The sequence below is a fragment of the Coregonus lavaretus genome (assembly GCF_964263955.1).
Source record: "Coregonus lavaretus genome assembly, contig: HAP1_SCAFFOLD_3952, whole genome shotgun sequence".
NCBI lineage: Eukaryota > Metazoa > Chordata > Actinopteri > Salmoniformes > Salmonidae > Coregonus > Coregonus lavaretus.
Genome location: NW_028163537.1, coordinates 1693 through 23162, shown reverse-complemented (window position 1 = coordinate 23162; position 21470 = coordinate 1693). Strand labels below are relative to the sequence as shown.

General features: G+C 43.4%; 1 pseudogene across 1 annotated transcript in view; it reads right to left on the bottom strand.

Annotated features, from left to right (window-relative positions):
• The window catches only part of LOC311118004 (glutamate receptor ionotropic, kainate 1-like), a 54092-nt pseudogene extending 32850 nt beyond the window's left edge, over positions 1-21242 (bottom strand). The window contains exons 1-3 of the transcript in view: positions 21076-21242; positions 20327-20420; positions 4072-4234 (exon numbers count right to left, since the gene is read on the bottom strand). The product of the transcript in view is annotated as a glutamate receptor ionotropic, kainate 1-like (transcript). The remainder of the gene's footprint in view (positions 1-4071; positions 4235-20326; positions 20421-21075) is intronic.
• Between the last annotated feature and the right edge of the window lie 228 nt (positions 21243-21470).

Sequence of the window (21470 nt, the reverse complement as noted above, 5' to 3'; positions counted from 1 at the left end):
CAATTTCCAAACGCCTGAAGGTACCACGTTCATCTGTACAAACAATAGTACGCAAGTATAAACACCATGGGACCACGCAGCCGTCATACCGCTCAGGAAGGACACGCGTTCTGTCTCCTAGAGATTAACGTACTTTGGTGCGAAAATTAGCAAATCAATCCCAGAACAGCAGCAAAGGACCTTGTGAAGATACTGGAGGAAACAGGTACAAAAGTATCTATATCCACAGTAAAACGAACCCTATATCGACAACCTGAAAGGCCGCTCAGCAAGGAAGAAGCCACTGCTCCAAAACCGCCATAAAAAAGCCAGACTACGGTTTGCAACTGCACATGGGGGCAAAGATCGTACTTTTTGGAGAAATGTCCTCTGGTCTGATGAAACAAAAAATAGAACTGTTTGGCCATAATGACCATCATTATGTTTGGAGGAAAAAGAGGGTAGCTTGCAAGCCGAAGAACACCATCCCAACCGTGAAGCACGGGGGTGGCAGCATTATGCTGTGGGGGTGCTTGCTGCAGGAGGGACTGGTGCACTTCACAAAATAGATTGCATCATGAGGAAGGAAAATTATGTGGATATATTGAAGCAATATCTTAAGACATCAGTCAGGAAGTTAAAGCTTGATCGCAAATGGGTCTTCCAAATGGACAATGACCCCAAGCATACTTCCAACGGTGGCAAAATGGCTTAAGGACAACAAAGTCAAGGTATTGGAGTGGCCATCACAAAGCCCTGACCTCAATCCTATAGAAAATGTGTGGGCAGAACTGAAAAAGCGTGTGCGAGCAAGGAGGCCTACAAACCTGACTCAGTTACACCAGCTCTGTCAGGAGGAATGGGCCAAAATTCACCCAACTTATTGTGGGAAGCTTGTGGAAGGCTACCCGAAACATTTGACCCAAGTTAAACAATTTAAAAGGCAATGCTACCAAATACTAATTGAGTGTATGTAAACTTCTGACCCACTGGGAATGTGATGAAATAAATAAAAGCTGAAATAAATCATTCTCTCTAGTATTATTCTGACATTTCACATTCTTAAAATAAAGTGGTGATCCTAACTGACCTAAGACAGGGAATTTTTACTAGGATTAAATGTCAGGAATTGTGAAAAACAGAGTTTAAATGTATTTGGCTAAGGTGTATGTAAACTTCCGACTTCAACTGTATCTCCATGGGATACACACTGAATTAATAGTTATATATACAGTATACTGTATATCTCTATGGGATACACACTGAATGAATAGCTATGATACAGTATATACAGTACTGTTCAAAAGTTTGGGGTCACTTAGAAATGTCCTTGTTTTCGAAAGAAAAACAATTTTTTCGTCCATTAAAATAACATCAACTTGATCAGAAATACAGTGTAGACATTGTTCATGTTGTAAATGGCTATTGTAGCTGGAAATGGCTGATTTTTTTATGGAATATCTACATAGAAACAGACGCCTCACAGGTCCTCAACTGGCATCTTCATTAAATAGTACCCGCAAAACACCAGTCTCAACGTCAACAGTGAAGAGGCGACTCCGGGATGCTGACCTTCTAGGCAGAGATGCAAAGAACAAGCCATACCTCAGACTGCCCATTTTAATCTTTTATTTTTATTGGCCAGTCTGAGATATGGCCGTTTCCAGCTACAATAGCCATTTACAACATGAACAATGTCTACACTGTTTTTCTGATCAATTTGATGTTATTTTAATGGACAAAATAATTGCTTTTCTTTCGAAAACAAGGAAATGTCTAAGTGACCCCAAACTTTTGAACGGTAGTATATATATATATACACACACACACACACACACACACACCAGTCAAACGTTTGGACGCACCTACTCTTTCAAAGTTTTTCTTTATTTCTACGATTTTTTACATTGTAGAATAATAGTGAAGACATCAAAACTATGAAATAACACATATGGAATCATGTAGTAACCAAAAAAGTGTTAAACAAATCACAATATATTTTACATTTGAGATTCTTCAAATAACCACCCTTTGCCTCGATGACAGCTTTGCATACTCTTGGCATCCGAATGCACCGAATGCACTTTATATATCTATGGGATACACAATACAAACTACGTCTAACCACCTTGGTCCAGGGGCATTATGGCTAATTATTATGGCTAATCGTTATGGCTAATCGTTACGGCTAATCGTTACGGCTAACCGTTACGGCTAATCGTTACGGCTAACCGTTACGGCTAACCGTTACGGCTAACCATTACGGCTAAATGGTACTCCCTATTTCCTACATTCCCTATGTCAAAAGTAGTGCACTATATAGAAGTTGGGACGCAGCCAAGGTCATCCTTACTCTGACAGATGTACCAAGGATAAGACATGAGAAGGGGGAGGGTGGGGGGGTCCTTCCTGCCGTCGCTTAGGTAACGTGGCTAAATCGTCAGCTTGGTAACATCTGGCTGTGGATAGCCTACTGAGATAAGACCTGGGTGTGTCAACAAGACAATCTCTCACTCTTTTGCTCTATACTGTCATCATTTTCTCTCTTTCTGTTTATCTCTATTCCCTCTCTCTATTCTCTCTGTATCCCTCTCTGTTCTCTCCCCCTCTCTCTCTCTGTTCTCTCCCCCTATCTGTTATCTCCCCCTCTCTCTCTCTCTCTATTCTCTCCCCCTCTCTCTCTCTGTTCTCTCCCCCTCTCTCTCTCTGTTCTCTCCCCTTCTCTCTCTCTCTGTTCTCTCCCCCTCTCTCTCTCTGTTCTCTCCCCCCCTCTCTCTCTGTTCTCTCCCCCTCTCTCTCTCTGTTCTCTCCCCCTCTCTCTCTCTGTTCTCTCCCCCTCTCTGTTCTCTCCCTCTCTCTCTCTCTCTGTTCTCTCCCCCTCTGTTCTCTCTGTTCTCTCCCCCCCTCTCTCTCTCTCTGTCTGAAATGGTGTTAACCAAGGAGGACTTGAAGCATCTGGTGTGATCCTCGTTTCAAAGTTATTTTAAAATGTTTTACTCATTGTCAAGACATGGTGCAGGTTGTCTGCCTGTTTTGATGTATTCCATATTTTGGGTTAGTTTTATCTTCTTCATATTATGGAGAGAAGTCTCTCTACCTACCTACAGATTGACCTTTCACCCCAAAAAAAATAATACAGAGGAATAAACAACATCATCCATCCACCGTGACATTTCTGCTACCAGACCCCATCATCCCTGGGTCACACAGACAGCACAGTGTGTGTGTGTGTGTGTGTAGACTGGTGTGTATGAAACACTGGGATTGCATTGGACAGATAAGAGTAGCATTCAGTCAACAGGAAAACATTCATCCAACTGGACGTCTACTGGTGTCTACTTGTCGACCGGAAATATACAATGTTTTACTCGTTCTCACAAACACACAAGAATGCACAGGGATATAGACTGGGATATAGTCTGGGATATAGACTGGGATATAGACAGGGATATAGACTGGGATATAGACTGGGATATAGTCTGGGATATAGACTGGGATATAGACTGGGATATAGACTGGGATATAGACTGGGATATAGACTGGGATATAGACTGGGATATAGACTGGGATATAGTCTGGGATATAGACTGGGATATAGACAGGGATATAGACTGGGATATAGACTGGGATATAGACTGGGATATAGTCTGGGATATAGACTGGGATATAGACTGGGATATAGACTGGGATATAGACTGGGATATAGACTGGGATATAGACTGGGATATAGTCTGGGATATAGACTGGGATATAGACTGGGATATAGACTGGGATATAGACTGGGATATAGACAGGGAAATAGACAGGGATATAGACTGGGATATAGTCTGGGATATAGACTGGGATATAGACAGGGAAATAGACAGGGAAATAGACAGGGATATAGACTGGGATATAGACTGGGATATAGACTGGGATATAGACTGGGATATAGGCAGGGATATAGTCTGGGATATACACTGTGTTATCCTCGTAGACCTTCCAATTGAAGATCACTATGTCCAGTATGGATCTGGAGATGGCAGTGTACAGGTTGGTGTGTGTGTGTGTGTGTGTGTGTGTGTGTGTGTGTGTGTCTGAGTGCACTCCTACCTGTGTTATCTTCGTAGACCACCGTGAGGCTCTTCCACTTAAAGAAGGTCACTATGTCCAGGATGGCCCTGGAGATGGCAGTGTATTCTGGGTAGAGATTGATGTAGAATGTGTCTCTGTTGTCCACTGACGGGTGTTTCCAGCGCGTCTGGATGTGTGGTACCTTTAGTTGGGACAAACAATTCAATGTTGATTTTCATTTGATTGTATTCTCCTTTCTATTTCTAATGTTGTGAACACAACGTATAGGAAGATGGTCGGGATAATGTCATAAACACAACGTATAGGAAGATGGTCGGGATAATGTTGTAAACACAACGTATAGGAAGATGGTCGGGATAATGTTGTAAACACAACGTATAGGAAGATGGTCGGGATAATCAGTAACATAACAATGCAAAATATCAGTATAATAAGTACGTGTCTGTAAAACATCAGTATAATAAGTAGATGAATATAAAACATCAGTATAATAAGTAGATGAATGTAAAACATCAGTATAATAAGTAGATGAATGTAAAAACATCAGTATAATAAGTAGATGAATGTAAAAACATCAGTATAATAAGTAGATGAATGTAAAACATCAGTATAATAAGTAGATGAATTTAAAACATCAGTATAATAAGTAGATGAATGTAAAAACATCAGTATAATAAGTAGATGAATGTAAAACATCAGTATAATAAGTAGATAAATGTAAAACATCAGTATAATATGTAGATGAATGTAAAACATCAGTATAATAAGTAGATGTCTGTAAAAACATCAGTATACTAAGTAGATGTCTGTAAAAACATCAGTATAATAAGTAGATGAATGTAAAACATCAGTATAATAAGTAGATGAATGTAAAAACATCAGTATAATAAGTAGATGAATGTAAAACATCAGTATAATAAGTAGATGAATGTAAAACATCAGTATAATAAGTAGATGAATGTAAAACATCAGTATAATAAGTAGATGAATGTAAAACATCAGTATAATAAGTAGATGAATGTAAAAACATCAGTATAATAAGTAGATGAATGTAAAAACATCAGTATAATAAGTAGATGAATGTAAAACATCAGTATAATAAGTAGATGAATGGGCGACCAAGGGTCGTCTGTTCTTTCGACCAATCAATTGGTCGGAATTTTTAAAATGTGTATTTTTCCAAATATAGACACATCCTATTTACATTTACATTTTAGTCATTTAGCAGACGCTCTTATCCAGAGCGACTTACAGTTAGTGAGTGCATACATTTTCATACTGGCCCCCCCCCGGGAAACGAACCCACAACCCTGGCGTTGCAAGCGCCACGCTCTACCAACTGAGCTACACGGGGATCCTACGTGTTGTAATCAAATCAACTATATTCACTGAGCTTTAAGCACACCGTTTTGATTAAATAATTAAAAAGACACACAAATGACGAGAGGGAGTCCGACCAGTATTAGATTTTGTTGTGCCCCGGGGCGGGTTCAGATTCGCTGCGCTGTGTTAAAACGAAGACAGTGAGTGACCGTGTGACTAGCACTCGTTGTCTCTCTCGCTCTCTCTCCTCCCTGCTTCAGCAGCGACCGCCTCAGTGTTTTATCGCGCTGTCCGTGTTGCTGGAGCTGCAACATAATTATAGCCATTTCTGACTGAAAAGTTATGTCACTGAAATCGCTCAACATTGCCTATTCCCTCAACCTTTGCTCTCTTTACGTGACACACGTACGCATCGCATAGCACTTGACCAATAGGGTCTGACCTAATAGCATATCACAATCACGTCAATAAATTGGTTATAAACTCTGAACACCGTAACAGCGAAATGGATGCAGAGGACTGTCTTGTTTTGTATGCTTTGTACAAAATAATAAAATGCAGGACGACAGGATATTTATAAACGTAGCTCTTTATTAACTAGCTATAACTGGCATGTCCATGTGTCTCTGGCCATGATCATCTTTAGAATGACCTCACAACCTGGGTGGTCTTAACCAATCATAGCACAGTATAATGCATCCAATTACAATTCAGTATGCTGACACATATGAATATCACAAGGACATGACAAATAAACTTGAAAACGGGGGGGGGTGTTTAGGCTAGCTCATTAAGGTAAAGAGGAAGTGAAATGTGTGGAATAAATGTGAGATAAAGACAAAATAAGGTATGGAGAAGCGTGTGTCGGCCATTGTATGTGTGCCAAACAGATGCTGTTAGATTACAATATCATTTTTCGGACTGTTTGGAACAACGTAAACAACGTAGATACATTATAAGCATAACAGAGAGTCTGTTGTAATGTTGTTGTTTTTTTGTTAAGCCTTTATTACAGCAAATACTAAAAACGGTCACATTAATTCGTGATTGCAATTTCCCAAATGGAAAGGTTTATTTATTATTTAAAAAAAATTATTCAAGGCTCGCTTTATTTTTTTTAACTAAAATGTTTGATTGCATTTCAAATCGTGAATCACTCGTATGCTGTGTGATGACATGAACAAATGAATGATTAATTGATACAGTAGCCTATATACAGTGAGGGGGAAAAAAAGTATTTGATCCCCTGCTGATTTTGTACGTTTGCCCACTGACAAAGAAATTATCTAGTCTATAATTTTAATGGTAGGTTTATTTGAACAGTGAGAGACAGAATAACAAACACAAAATCCAGAAAAATGCATGTCAAAAAATGTTATAAATTGATTTGCATTTTAATGAGGAAAATAAGTATTTGACCCCTCTGCAAAAACATGACTGAGTACTTGGTGGCAAAACCCTTGTTGGCAATCACAGAGGTCAGACGTTTCTTGTAATTGGCCACCAGGTTTGCACACATCTCAGGAGGGATTTTGTCCCACTCCTCTTTGCAGATCTTCTCCAAGTCATTAAGGTTTCGAGGCTGACGTTTGGCAACTCGAACCTTCAGCTCCCTCCACAGATTTTCTATGGGATTAAGGTCTGGAGACTAGCTAGGCCACTCCAGGACCTTAATGTGCTTCTTCTTGAGCCACTCCTTTGTTGCCTTGGCCGTGTGTTTTGGGTCATTGTCATGCTGGAATACCCATCCACAACCCATTTTCAATGCCCTGGCTGAGGGAAGGAGGTTCTCACCCAAGATTTGATGGTACATGGCCCCGTCCATCGTCCCTTTGATGCGGTGAAGTTGTCCTGTCCCCTTAGCAGAAAAACACCCCCAAAGCATAATGTTTCCACCTCCATGTTTGACGGTGGGGATGGTGTTCTTGGGGTCATAGGCAGCATTCCTCCTCCTCCAAACATGGCGAGTTGAGTTGATGCCAAAGAGCTCGATTTTGGTCTCATCTGACCACAACACTTTCACCCAGTTCTCCCCTGAATCATTCAGATGTTCATTTGCAAACTTCAGACGGGCCTGTATATGTGCTTTCTTGAGCAGGGGGACCTTGCGGGCACTGCAGGATTTCAGTCCTTCACGGCGTAGTGTGTTACCAATTGTTTTCTTGGTGACTATGGTCCCAGCTGCCTTGAGATCATTGACAAGATCCTCCCGTGTAGTTCTGGGCTGATTCCTCACCGTTCTCATGATCATTGCAACTCCACGAGGTGAGATCTTGTATGGAGCCCCAGGCCGAGGGAGATTGACAGGTCTTTTGTGTTTCTTCCATTTGCGAATAATCGCACCAACTGTTGTCACCTTCTCACCAAGCTGCTTGGCGATGGTCTTGTAGCCCATTCCAGCCTTGTGTAGGTCTACAATCTTGTCCCTGACATCCTTAGAGAGCTATTTGGTCTTGGCCATGGTGGAGAGTTTAGAATCTGATTGATTGATTGCTTCTGTGGACAGGTGTCTTTTATACAGGTAACAAGCTGAGATTAGGAGCACTCCCTTTAAGAGTGTGCTCCTAATCTCAGCTCGTTACCTGTATAAAAGACACCTGGGAGCCAGAAATCTTTCTGATTGAGAGGGGGTCAAATACTTATTTCCCTCATTAAAATGCAAATCAATGTATAACATTTTTGTTGTTATTCTGTCTCTCACTGTTCAAATAAACCTACCATTAAAATTATAGATCATGATATGATCATTTCTTTGTCAGTGGGCAAACGTACAAAATCAGCAGGGGATCAAATACTTTTTTCCCTCACTGTAGATGTCTGTAAAAACATCAGTATAATAAATAGAAATATAATATTCTCTCCTCTCCTTTATTATCTGTTGGTTTGTTATGTTGTCATTTAATGCTATGTTACAGAATGTGATGTCATGTCATGCTATGTTACAGTATGTGATGTCATGTCATGTCATGCTATGTTACAGTATGTGATGTCATGTCATGTCATGCTATGTTACAGTATGTGTTGTCATGTCATGCTATGTTACAGTATGTGATGTCATGTCATGTCATGCTATGTTACAGTATGTCATGTCATGTCATGCTATGTTACAGTATGTCATGTCATGTCATGCTATGTTACAGTATGTCATGTCATGTCATGCTATGTTACAGTATGTGATGTCATGGCATGCTATGTTACAGTATGTAATGTCATGTCATGCTATGTTACAGTATGTGTTGTCATGTCATGCTATGTTACAATATGTGATGTCATGTCATGCTATGTTACAGTATGTGATGTCATGTCATGCTATGTTACAGTATGTGATGTCATGTCATGCTATGTTACAGTATGTGATGTCATGTCATGTCATGCTATGTTACAGTATGTCATGTCATGTCATGCTATGTTACAGTATGTGATGTCATGTCATGCTATGTTACAGTATGTGATGTCATGTCATGCTATGTTACAGTATGTGTTGTCATGTCATGTCATGCTATGTTACAGTATGTGATGTCATGTCATGCTGTTACAGTATGTGATGTCATGTCATGCTATGTTACAGTATGTGTTGTCATGCCATGTCATGATATGTTACAGTATGTGATGTCATGTCATGCTATGTTACAGTATGTGATGTCATGTCATGCTATGTTGCAGTATGTGATGTCATGTCATGCTATGTTACAGTATGTGATGTCATGTCATGTCATGCTATGTTACAGTATGTGATGTCATGTCATGCTATGTTACAGTATGTGTTGTCATGTCATGTCATGCTATGTTACAGTATGTGTTGTCATGTCATTACATTTACATTATTTAGCAGACGCTCTTATCCAGAGCGACTTACAGTTAGTGCATACATTATTCTTTTTATTTTCTTCATACTGGCCCCCCGTGGGAATCGAACCCACAACCCTGGCGTTGCAAACGCCATGCTCTACCATCTGAGCTACCTCCCTGCCGGCCATTCCCTTCCCTACCCTGGACGACGCTGGGCCAATTGTGCGCCGCCCCATTGGTCTCCCGGTTGCAGCCGGCTACAGCAGAGACTGGATTCGAACCAGGATCTCTAGTGGCACAGCTAGCACTGCGATGCAGTGCCTTAGACCATGTTACTTAGGCTATGTTACAGTATGTCATGTCATGTCATGTCATGCTATGTTATAGTATGTGAGGTCATGTCATGCTATGTTACAGTATGTGATGTCATGTCATGCTATGTTACAGTATGTGAGGTCATGTCATGTCATGTCATGTTACAGTATGTGATGTCATGTCATGCTATGTTGCAGTATGTGATGTCATGTCATGCTATGTTACAGTATGTGAGGTCATGTCATGTCATGTCATGTTACAGTATGTGATGTCATGTCATGCTATGTTACAGTATGTAATGTCATGTCATGTTATGTAATGCTATGTTACAGTATGTGAAGGTCATGTCATGTCATGTCATGCTATGTTACAGTATGTGAAGGTCATGTCATGTCATGTCATGCTATGTTACAGTATGTAATGTCATGTCATGTCATGTCATGCTATGTTACAGTATGTGAAGGTCATGTCATGTCATGTCATGCTATGTTACAGTATGTAATGTCATGTCATGTCATGCTATGTTACAGTATGTGAAGGTCATGTCATGTCATGCTATGTTACAGTATGTGATGTCATGTCATGTCATGCTATGTTACAGTATGTCATGTCATGTCATGCTATGTTACAGTATGTGATGTCATGTCATGCTATGTTACAGTATGTGATGTCATGTCATGCTATGTTACAGTATGTGATGTCATGTCATGTCATGCTATGTTACAGTATGTCATGTCATGTCATGTCATGCTATGTTACAGTATGTGAAGAACATGTCATGTCATGTCATGCTATGTTACAGTATGTGATGTCATGTCATGCTATGTTACAGTATGTGATGTCATGTCATGTCATGTCATGCTATGTTACAGTATGTGTTGTCATGTCATGCTATGTTACAGTATGTGATGTCATGTCATGTCATGCTATGTTACAGTATGTGTTGTCATGTCATGCTATGTTACAGTATGTAATGTCATGTCATGTCATGTCATGCTATGTTACAGTATGTGATGTCATGTCATGCTATGTTACAGTATGTCATGTCATGGCATGCTATGTTACAGTATGTGTTGTCATGTCATGCTATGTTACAGTATGTGATGTCATGTCATGTCATGTCATGCTATGTTACAGTATGTGATGTCATGTCATGCTATGTTGAAGTATGTGATGTCATGTCATGCTATGTTACAGTATGTGTTGTCATGTCATGCTATGTTACAGTATGTGATGTCATGTCATGTCATGTCATGCTATGTTACAGTATGTGATGTCATGTCATGTCATGCTATGTTGCAGTATGTGATGTCATGTCATGTTACAGTATGTGTTGTCATGTCATGCTATGTTACAGTATGTGATGTCATGTCATGTCATGCTATGTTGCAGTATGTGATGTCATGTCATGCTATATTACAGTATGTGTTGTCATGTCATGCTATGTTACAGTATGTGATGTCATGTCATGTCATGCTATGTTACAGTATGTGATGTCATGTCATGTCATGCTATGTTGCAGTATGTGATGTCATGTCATGCTATGTTACAGTATGTGATGTCATGTCATGTCATGCTATGTTACAGTATGTGTTACGGATACAGGTATCCTGTGTCCTGTGTTTTTCTCTCCTTCTGCCCTAATCACAGGTGTCCTGTATGTTCCTGATTGGTGGTCGTTGAGGTGTCTGATGATTGGACCAATCAGTGAATATTCCTGTGAATTGCACCACCTGTTACGCGTTTGTTCAATCACACATCCCATTGTATAAACACCAAACTTGTGTTTGTTGCAAGAGAGAGAGAGAGATTTTTTTTGCCATATGTGAGTATGGACACGGTGGTGTCCTGTGTGTTGTGTACGCACTAAGTTGTTGGTTACCCTATTGGTAACTGTGTTAGAAGCTATTTCTTTATGTGAGTGTGGACACGGTGGTGTCCTGTGTGTTGCGTACGCACTAAGTTGTTGGTTACCCTATTGGTAACTTTGTTAGAAGCTATTTCTTTATGTGAGTGTGGACACGGTGGTGTCCTGTGTATTGTGTACTCACTAAGTTGTTGGTTACCCTATAGGTAACTTTATTTAGAATATATTTCTTTACCTGAGTGTGGATACTGTTGTATCCTGTGTACTTATTTAATTGCTGATTACCCTGTTTAGTAGCTTTGTGTGTTTCTGGGAAAAGGGGAGTTTAAGCTAGATGCCCTTGGGCGTACATTACCCGTAGGAAGAAATCTGTCTATAAACACCAGTTAGACCTGAGCGGACCACCCACTGTATTTTTGTATGGTAGCAGTAGCCTAGCGGTTCTTGAGGCAGGCAAGATCAGTTTAGGGGGTTTTACACTATTGTTTCATTTCTTGGGTCCTGCTCAGCCCTTTTTCCCAAACCTTTACCGTGTGTTTAGCAATAAACACTTTGTGTTTGACGGTAGTTCATGGTTGTTGTGTCATTTTTGGTTCTCACTGTTCCCTGCCACACTTATAATTTACATGAATTTATGTTACGGGTCTCATGTCCATCCACCCTAGACGTTTAGAGCCACGGGGTTCGTAACATAAAGTGGGGGCTCGTCCGGGATCTATCCCATGCTACTCATGTAAATTAGTTAGTGTCTGGTTCAGTGTTGAGCTTGGCAGCTGTTACTACCTGTTTTTTTGTGTGTGTTCAGTAGTCGACGGCTCGTGTTGCTAGTAGGATGGCTACTTTTGAGTTGGAGGCATTTTTGGAAAACCCTACGTGGGAGGTTTTTGATAATTGCCGTAGAGTGGATCTACAGGCTTTGGCTGACCACTTTTCTGTACCCATACCGAGGGGTTTAGTGAAAGCAGAAGTAAGGGAAGTAGTGCTAGCGATATTGTTAAACGAGCGAGTGCTTGAGTTACCGCCGCCTGAGTCTGCTGCTCCTGTAGGGGATGTGGTTGCTGTTCCTGGAAGCCCATCAGTGTCTGAGGACGAGGCTCCAGCCACATTGCCCCGTTATGACCCACTCTCCCCACTGACTGACAGTGATGCCAGGATCGATGTCCGCTCGACACGGCTCCAAATGGAGGCGGAAGAGCGGGCACAAATCAGGCAAGACAAGCTGGAGATGCGTAAAATGGAGCTAGAGGCAGAACAGGAGACGCGTAAGCTAGAGGCAGAACAGGAGACGCGTAAGCTAGAGGCAGAACAGGAGACGCGTAAGCTAGAGGCAGAACAGGAGACGCGTAAGATGGAACTGGAGATGCGTAAGATGGAACTGGAGGTGCGTAAAATGGAACTAGAGGCAGAAACAGCGAGGTTAGTCTCTGCTAATACTATGCCTGCTAGTGAGCCATCCTCACCAGCTGTGTCATCTGCTACGTTTGATATTAGTAGGCAGATCACCTTGGTACCTGTGTTCAGGGAGTCAGAGGTTGATTCCTATTTCAGTGTGTTTGAACGTATAGCGGTAGCATTGAAATGGCCCGAAGAGGTTTGGTGCCTATTACTTCAGTGTAAACTAACAGGTAAAGCCCAAGAGGTTCTGGCAGCGCTACCTCTTGAAGACAGTTTGAATTATGAAGTGGTCAAAGCTACTGTTCTTCGTGCCTATGAGCTTGTTCCTGAGGCATATCGACAGAGATTTAGGTCTCATAAAAAGTCTCCTACTCAGACTTATGTGGAGTTTGCTAGAGACAAAGGAAATCTGTTTGACAAATGGCACAGTGCTAGTAAGGTAACTGATTTTAACTCTCTACGGGAGTTAATCTTGTTAGAAGAGTTTAAAAATTGTTTACCGGAACGCATTGTAGTTTATCTGAACGAACAGAAAGTATCCTCACTGTCGGAAGCGTCTGTATTGGCAGACGAGTTTGTGTTGACGCATAAGAGCGTGTTTTCGGCTCGTACGGAGAGCAGGGCTGCGGAGTTGCTAACTTTTAATCCTAGTCGACCAGCAGTACATCCAGCACGCCCAAAAGATGTGCGTCACTGTTTCTATTGTCATAAGGTGGGACATATGGTTAATGATTGCTTTCTGCTAAAACGCAAACCGGGGATGCCTCAGCACGCCAGGCCGCCAACGGGTGTTGGGCTGATTCGTACGGTTGTAAGGCCAGAATCAAGACAGAAGCCTCATAGTGAATGTGGTTTGAAAGTCCCTGTCCCAGATCACAGTTATGAACCGTTCATTTTTGAGGGGTTTGTTTCTATATCAGATGACGAAGCGTCTCAGCGTCCAGTTAGAATCCTCAGAGATACTGGTGCGGCGCAGTCGTTCATACTAGCTGATGTGTTGCCCTTGTCTAATAATACATATTGTGGGTCCAGTGTGTTAGTACAAGGAATTGAAATGGGTTTCGTCCCAGTGCCATTGCACTTTGTGAACGTACACTCTGAGTTAGTCAGTGGATTGTTCAGAGTGGGCGTACGTCCTATGTTGCCAGTAAAAGGTGTGACATTTATAATGGGCAACGATATTGCCGGAGGAAAGGTAATACCCATATTGGAGGTATTGGATAAAAGTGACCAGTCTCTCTCTGAGGAGCTGGCACAAGGTTATCCAGATGTGTTCCCCGCTTGTGCTGTCACACGTGCTCAAGCACGACAAGTGGGTGAAGTGATAGATTTGTCGAACACGATTCTATTCAGAGAGTGTGACCCAGAGGATAGTTCGGGTGCTACCTCTGGTAAGCTGGTGCAGTCTGACCAACAGCCCAGAGAAAGGAAGAAGGATGTGGAACTTGTTGCTGAGGCAATACAGTTACCAGTTACTCGTGAGCAGCTGATCGCTAACCAACAGGTTGACAGTAGCCTGGCTAAATGTTTTTCTAGTGTTGTCTCAGAGGAGGAGCGAAAGAAGAAAAACATGGCATACTTCATTGATGGTAATCTCCTCATGCGTAAATGGACATCCCATGTTGACGCTGGCGGAGATTGGAATGCTGTTTACCAAATAGTGATTCCTACAGCCTTTCGACAAAATGTTTTATCCCTTGCTCATGATCACCAGTGGTCCGGACATCTGGGAGTCACCAAGACTTATGATCGTGTTTTGCGACATTTCTTTTGGCCTGGCTTAAAACAAGATGTGGCTCAGTTCTGTCGGACTTGCCACACCTGTCAAGTAGTTGGGAAACCGAACCAGGTTATTTCCCCCGCGCCTCTTTGTCCCATACCGGCCATAGGTGAACCATTCGAACATGTGATGGTTGATTGTGTTGGACCATTACCAAAAACAAAATCTGGTAACCAGTTTATGTTGACAATTATGTGTGTGGCCGCCAGGTACCCAGAGGCCATTCCTCTGCGAAGAGGGGTTGGATAATGTGTTGGCAGATGCTTTGTCTCGTGTTTGATGATCTAGGTTTTTTTTTGTTGTTATCCCGGCAGGATGATTTGTGAATTTGGGTGTTGTGATAGTACGTGTGTCGCAAACCATTGTGGTTTGCTCTTTTAAGGGTGGGAGTGTTACGGATACAGGTATCCTGTGTCCTGTGTTTTTCTCTCCTTCTGCCCTAATCACAGGTGTCCTGTATGTTCCTGATTGGTGGTCGTTGAGGTGTCTGATGATTGGACCAATCAGTGAATATTCCTGTGAATTGCACCACCTGTTACGCGTTTGTTCAATCACACATCCCATTGTATAAACACCAAACTTGTGTTTGTTGCAAGAGAGAGAGAGAGATTTTTTTGCCATATGTGAGTATGGACACGGTGGTGTCCTGTGTGTTGTGTACGCACTAAGTTGTTGGTTACCCTATTGGTAACTGTGTTAGAAGCTATTTCTTTATGTGAGTGTGGACACGGTGGTGTCCTGTGTGTTGCGTACGCACTAAGTTGTTGGTTACCCTATTGGTAACTTTGTTAGAAGCTATTTCTTTATGTGAGTGTGGACACGGTGGTGTCCTGTGTATTGTGTACTCACTAAGTTGTTGGTTACCCTATAGGTAACTTTATTTAGAATATATTTCTTTACCTGAGTGTGGATACTGTTGTATCCTGTGTACTTATTTAATTGCTGATTACCCTGTTTAGTAGCTTTGTGTGTTTCTGGGAAAAGGGGAGTTTAAGCTAGATGCCCTTGGGCGTACATTACCCGTAGGAAGAAATCTGTCTATAAACACCAGTTAGACCTGAGCGGACCACCCACTGTATTTTTGTATGGTAGCAGTAGCCTAGCGGTTCTTGAGGCAGGCAAGATCAGTTTAGGGGGTTTTACACTATTGTTTCATTTCTTGGGTCCTGCTCAGCCCTTTTTCCCAAACCTTTACCGTGTGTTTAGCAATAAACACTTTGTGTTTGACGGTAGTTCATGGTTGTTGTGTCATTTTTGGTTCTCACTGTTCCCTGCCACACTTATAATTTACATGAATTTATGTTACGGGTCTCATGTCCATCCACCCTAGACGTTTAGAGCCACGGGGTTCGTAACATAAAGTGGGGGCTCGTCCGGGATCTATCCCATGCTACTCATGTAAATTAGTTAGTGTCTGGTTCAGTGTTGAGCTTGGCAGCTGTTACTACCTGTTTTTTTGTGTGTGTTCAGTAGTCGACGGCTCGTGTTGCTAGTAGGATGGCTACTTTTGAGTTGGAGGCATTTTTGGAAAACCCTACGTGGGAGGTTTTTGATAATTGCCGTAGAGTGGATCTACAGGCTTTGGCTGACCACTTTTCTGTACCCATACCGAGGGGTTTAGTGAAAGCAGAAGTAAGGGAAGTAGTGCTAGCGATATTGTTAAACGAGCGAGTGCTTGAGTTACCGCCGCCTGAGTCTGCTGCTCCTGTAGGGGATGTGGTTGCTGTTCCTGGAAGCCCATCAGTGTCTGAGGACGAGGCTCCAGCCACATTGCCCCGTTATGACCCACTCTCCCCACTGACTGACAGTGATGCCAGGATCGATGTCCGCTCGACACGGCTCCAAATGGAGGCGGAAGAGCGGGCACAAATCAGGCAAGACAAGCTGGAGATGCGTAAAATGGAGCTAGAGGCAGAACAGGAGACGCGTAAGCTAGAGGCAGAACAGGAGACGCGTAAGCTAGAGGCAGAACAGGAGACGCGTAAGCTAGAGGCAGAACAGGAGACGCGTAAGATGGAACTGGAGATGCGTAAGATGGAACTGGAGGTGCGTAAAATGGAACTAGAGGCAGAAACAGCGAGGTTAGTCTCTGCTAATACTATGCCTGCTAGTGAGCCATCCTCACCAGCTGTGTCATCTGCTACGTTTGATATTAGTAGGCAGATCACCTTGGTACCTGTGTTCAGGGAGTCAGAGGTTGATTCCTATTTCAGTGTGTTTGAACGTATAGCGGTAGCATTGAAATGGCCCGAAGAGGTTTGGTGCCTATTACTTCAGTGTAAACTAACAGGTAAAGCCCAAGAGGTTCTGGCAGCGCTACCTCTTGAAGACAGTTTGAATTATGAAGTGGTCAAAGCTACTGTTCTTCGTGCCTATGAGCTTGTTCCTGAGGCATATCGACAGAGATTTAGGTCTCATAAAAAGTCTCCTACTCAGACTTATGTGGAGTTTGCTAGAGACAAAGGAAATCTGTTTGACAAATGGCACAGTGCTAGTAAGGTAACTGATTTTAACTCTCTACGGGAGTTAATCTTGTTAGAAGAGTTTAAAAATTGTTTACCGGAACGCATTGTAGTTTATCTGAACGAACAGAAAGTATCTTCACTGTCGGAAGCGTCTGTATTGGCAGACGAGTTTGTGTTGACGCATAAGAGCGTGTTTTCGGCTCGTACGGAGAGCAGGGCTGCGGAGTTGCTAACTTTTAATCCTAGTCGACCAGCAGTACATCCAGCACGCCCAAAAGATGTGCGTCACTGTTTCTATTGTCATAAGGTGGGACATATGGTTAATGATTGCTTTCTGCTAAAACGCAAACCGGGGATGCCTCAGCACGCCAGGCCGCCAACGGGTGTTGGGCTGATTCGTACGGTTGTAAGGCCAGAATCAAGACAGAAGCCTCATAGTGAATGTGGTTTGAAAGTCCCTGTCCCAGATCACAGTTATGAACCGTTCATTTTTGAGGGGTTTGTTTCTATATCAGATGACGAAGCGTCTCAGCGTCCAGTTAGAATCCTCAGAGATACTGGTGCGGCGCAGTCGTTCATACTAGCTGATGTGTTGCCCTTGTCTAATAATACATATTGTGGGTCCAGTGTGTTAGTACAAGGAATTGAAATGGGTTTCGTCCCAGTGCCATTGCACTTTGTGAACGTACACTCTGAGTTAGTCAGTGGATTGTTCAGAGTGGGCGTACGTCCTATGTTGCCAGTAAAAGGTGTGACATTTATAATGGGCAACGATATTGCCGGAGGAAAGGTAATACCCATATTGGAGGTATTGGATAAAAGTGACCAGTCTCTCTCTGAGGAGCTGGCACAAGGTTATCCAGATGTGTTCCCCGCTTGTGCTGTCACACGTGCTCAAGCACGACAAGTGGGTGAAGTGATAGATTTGTCGAACACGATTCTATTCAGAGAGTGTGACCCAGAGGATAGTTCGGGTGCTACCTCTGGTAAGCTGGTGCAGTCTGACCAACAGCCCAGAGAAAGGAAGAAGGATGTGGAACTTGTTGCTGAGGCAATACAGTTACCAGTTACTCGTGAGCAGCTGATCGCTAACCAACAGGTTGACAGTAGCCTGGCTAAATGTTTTTCTAGTGTTGTCTCAGAGGAGGAGCGAAAGAAGAAAAACATGGCATACTTCATTGATGGTAATCTCCTCATGCGTAAATGGACATCCCATGTTGACGCTGGCGGAGATTGGAATGCTGTTTACCAAATAGTGATTCCTACAGCCTTTCGACAAAATGTTTTATCCCTCGCTCATGATCACCAGTGGTCCGGACATCTGGGAGTCACCAAGACTTATGATCGTGTTTTGCGACATTTCTTTTGGCCTGGCTTAAAACAAGATGTGGCTCAGTTCTGTCGGACTTGCCACACCTGTCAAGTAGTTGGGAAACCGAACCAGGTTATTTCCCCCGCGCCTCTTTGTCCCATACCGGCCATAGGTGAACCATTCGAACATGTGATGGTTGATTGTGTTGGACCATTACCAAAAACAAAATCTGGTAACCAGTTTATGTTGACAATTATGTGTGTGGCCGCCAGGTACCCAGAGGCCATTCCTCTGCGAAGAGGGGTTGGATAATGTGTTGGCAGATGCTTTGTCTCGTGTTTGATGATCTAGGTTTTTTTTTGTTGTTATCCCGGCAGGATGATTTGTGAATTTGGGTGTTGTGATAGTACGTGTGTCGCAAACCATTGTGGTTTGCTCTTTTAAGGGTGGGAGTGTTACGGATACAGGTATCCTGTGTCCTGTGTTTTTCTCTCCTTCTGCCCTAATCACAGGTGTCCTGTATGTTCCTGATTGGTGGTCGTTGAGGTGTCTGATGATTGGACCAATCAGTGAATATTCCTGTGAATTGCACCACCTGTTACGCGTTTGTTCAATCACACATCCCATTGTATAAACACCAAACTTGTGTTTGTTGCAAGAGAGAGAGAGAGATTTTTTTGCCATATGTGAGTATGGACACGGTGGTGTCCTGTGTGTTGTGTACGCACTAAGTTGTTGGTTACCCTATTGGTAACTGTGTTAGAAGCTATTTCTTTATGTGAGTGTGGACACGGTGGTGTCCTGTGTGTTGCGTACGCACTAAGTTGTTGGTTACCCTATTGGTAACTTTGTTAGAAGCTATTTCTTTATGTGAGTGTGGACACGGTGGTGTCCTGTGTATTGTGTACTCACTAAGTTGTTGGTTACCCTATAGGTAACTTTATTTAGAATATATTTCTTTACCTGAGTGTGGATACTGTTGTATCCTGTGTACTTATTTAATTGCTGATTACCCTGTTTAGTAGCTTTGTGTGTTTCTGGAAAAGGGGAGTTTAAGCTAGATGCCCTTGGGCGTACATTACCCGTAGGAAGAAATCTGTCTATAAACACCAGTTAGACCTGAGCGGACCACCCACTGTATTTTTGTATGGTAGCAGTAGCCTAGCGGTTTCTTGAGGCAGGCAAGAATCAGTTTAGGGGGTTTTACACTATTGTTTCATTTCTTGGGTCCTGCTCAGCCCTTTTTCCCAAACCTTTACCGTGTGTTTAGCAATAAACACTTTGTGTTTGACGGTAGTTCATGGTTGTTGTGTCATTTTTGGTTCTCACTGTTCCCTGCCACACTTATAATTTACATGAATTTATGTTACGGGTCTCATGTCCATCCACCCTAGACGTTTAGAGCCACGGGGTTCGTAACAGTATGTAATGTCATGTCATGCTATGTTGCAGTATGTGATGTCATGTCATGCTATGTTACAGTATGTGTTGTCATGTCATGCTATGTTACAGTATGTGATGTCATGTCATGCTATGTTACAGTATGTGATGTCATGTCATGCTATGTTACAGTATGTGATGTCATGTCATGCTATGTTACAGTATGTGATGTCATGTCATGTCATGCTATGTTACAGTATGTGATGTCATGTCATGTCATGCTATGTTGCAGTATGTGATGTCATGTCATGCTATGTTACAGTATGTGATGTCATGTCATGTCATGCTATGTTACAGTATGTGATGTCATGTCATGCTATGTTACAGTATGTCATGTCATGTCATGCTATGTTACAGTATGTGTTGTCATGTCATGCTATGTTTACAGTATGTGATGTCATGTCATGTCATGTCATGTCATGCTATGTTACAGTATGTGATGTCATGTCATGTCATGCTATGTTGCAGTATGTGATGTCATGTCATGCTATGTTACAGTATGTGATGTCATGTCATGTCATGGAACATGATATTGTCTAACTTTATCTAATGGTGTGTTATGTCATGCTATGTGATGTTTCTCTCACCTCCAGGGCATACAGATGGACTGGACAGCACTGACTGAGGAGCTGTGGGACGGGCCAAACACTGCAGCTACGCCCAGAGCCAACTGGTCACACACTGGGGAGAGGAGAGGGGGAGGAGGAGGGAGAGGGGAGGAGGATGAGGAGAGGGGGAGGAGGAGGGAGAGGAGAGGAGGATGAGGAGAGGAGAGGGGGAGGAGGAGAGGAGAGGGGGAGGAGGAGGGAGAGGAGAGGAGGATGAGGGGAGGGGAGGGGGAGGAGGGGCGACGGGGGTGAGGGGAGGAGAGGAGGAGGAGGGAGGAGAGGAGAGGGGGAGGAGGAGGGAGAGGAGAGGAGGATGAGGGGAGGGGAGGGGGAAGGAGGGGCGACGGGGTGAGGGGAGGAGAGGAGGAGGAGGGAGGAGAGGCGAGGGGGGTGAGGGGAGGAGAGGGGGAGGAGGAGCGAGGGGGGGTGAGGGGAGGAGAGGGGGAGGAGGGAGGAGAGGCGAGGAGGAGGGAGAGGAGAGGAGGAGGGGAGGAGAGGGGGGGAGGGGAGGAGAGGGGGGAGGGGGGAGGGGGGAGGGGCGACGGGGGGGGAGGGGAGGAGAAGGGGAAGGAGGGGAGGAGGAGCGAGGGGGGTGAGGGGAGGAGAGGGGAGGAGAGGTGAGGGGGGTGAGGGAGTAGTCAAAGCATCGATATAAAGACAAAGCAGTGGTCATTTAGAATTGACAATATTAATTTGCTGTAAAACTATTCCATCACCCCCGGTGTTACCTCTCCTGGAGGCCTCAAAGCTGTCGAAGAGGTTGATTCTCTGGATGTCGTAGGTCAGGGTGGTGTTGGGCATTAAGGTCCGGTTCCTGTTGATGTTGCTCACTGCAAACTTAAAGGCCAACTCCTCTACACTCACCAACTCACTCTCACGAGTCTCAAAGATACACCTGGAGGGAGGGAATGAACGAGAATGGGAGAGAGGGGAGAGGGAGGTAGAGGAGAGAGAGGGGGAGAGGGAGGTAGAGGAAGAGAGAGGAAGAGAGAGAGAGAGAGAGAGAGAGAGAGAGAGAGAGAGAGAGAGAGAGAGCGGGAGAGAGAGCGGGAGAGAGAGCGGGAGAGAGGAGAGCGGAGAGAGAGCGGGAGAGAGAGCGGGGAGAGGGAGAGAGAGAGAGAGA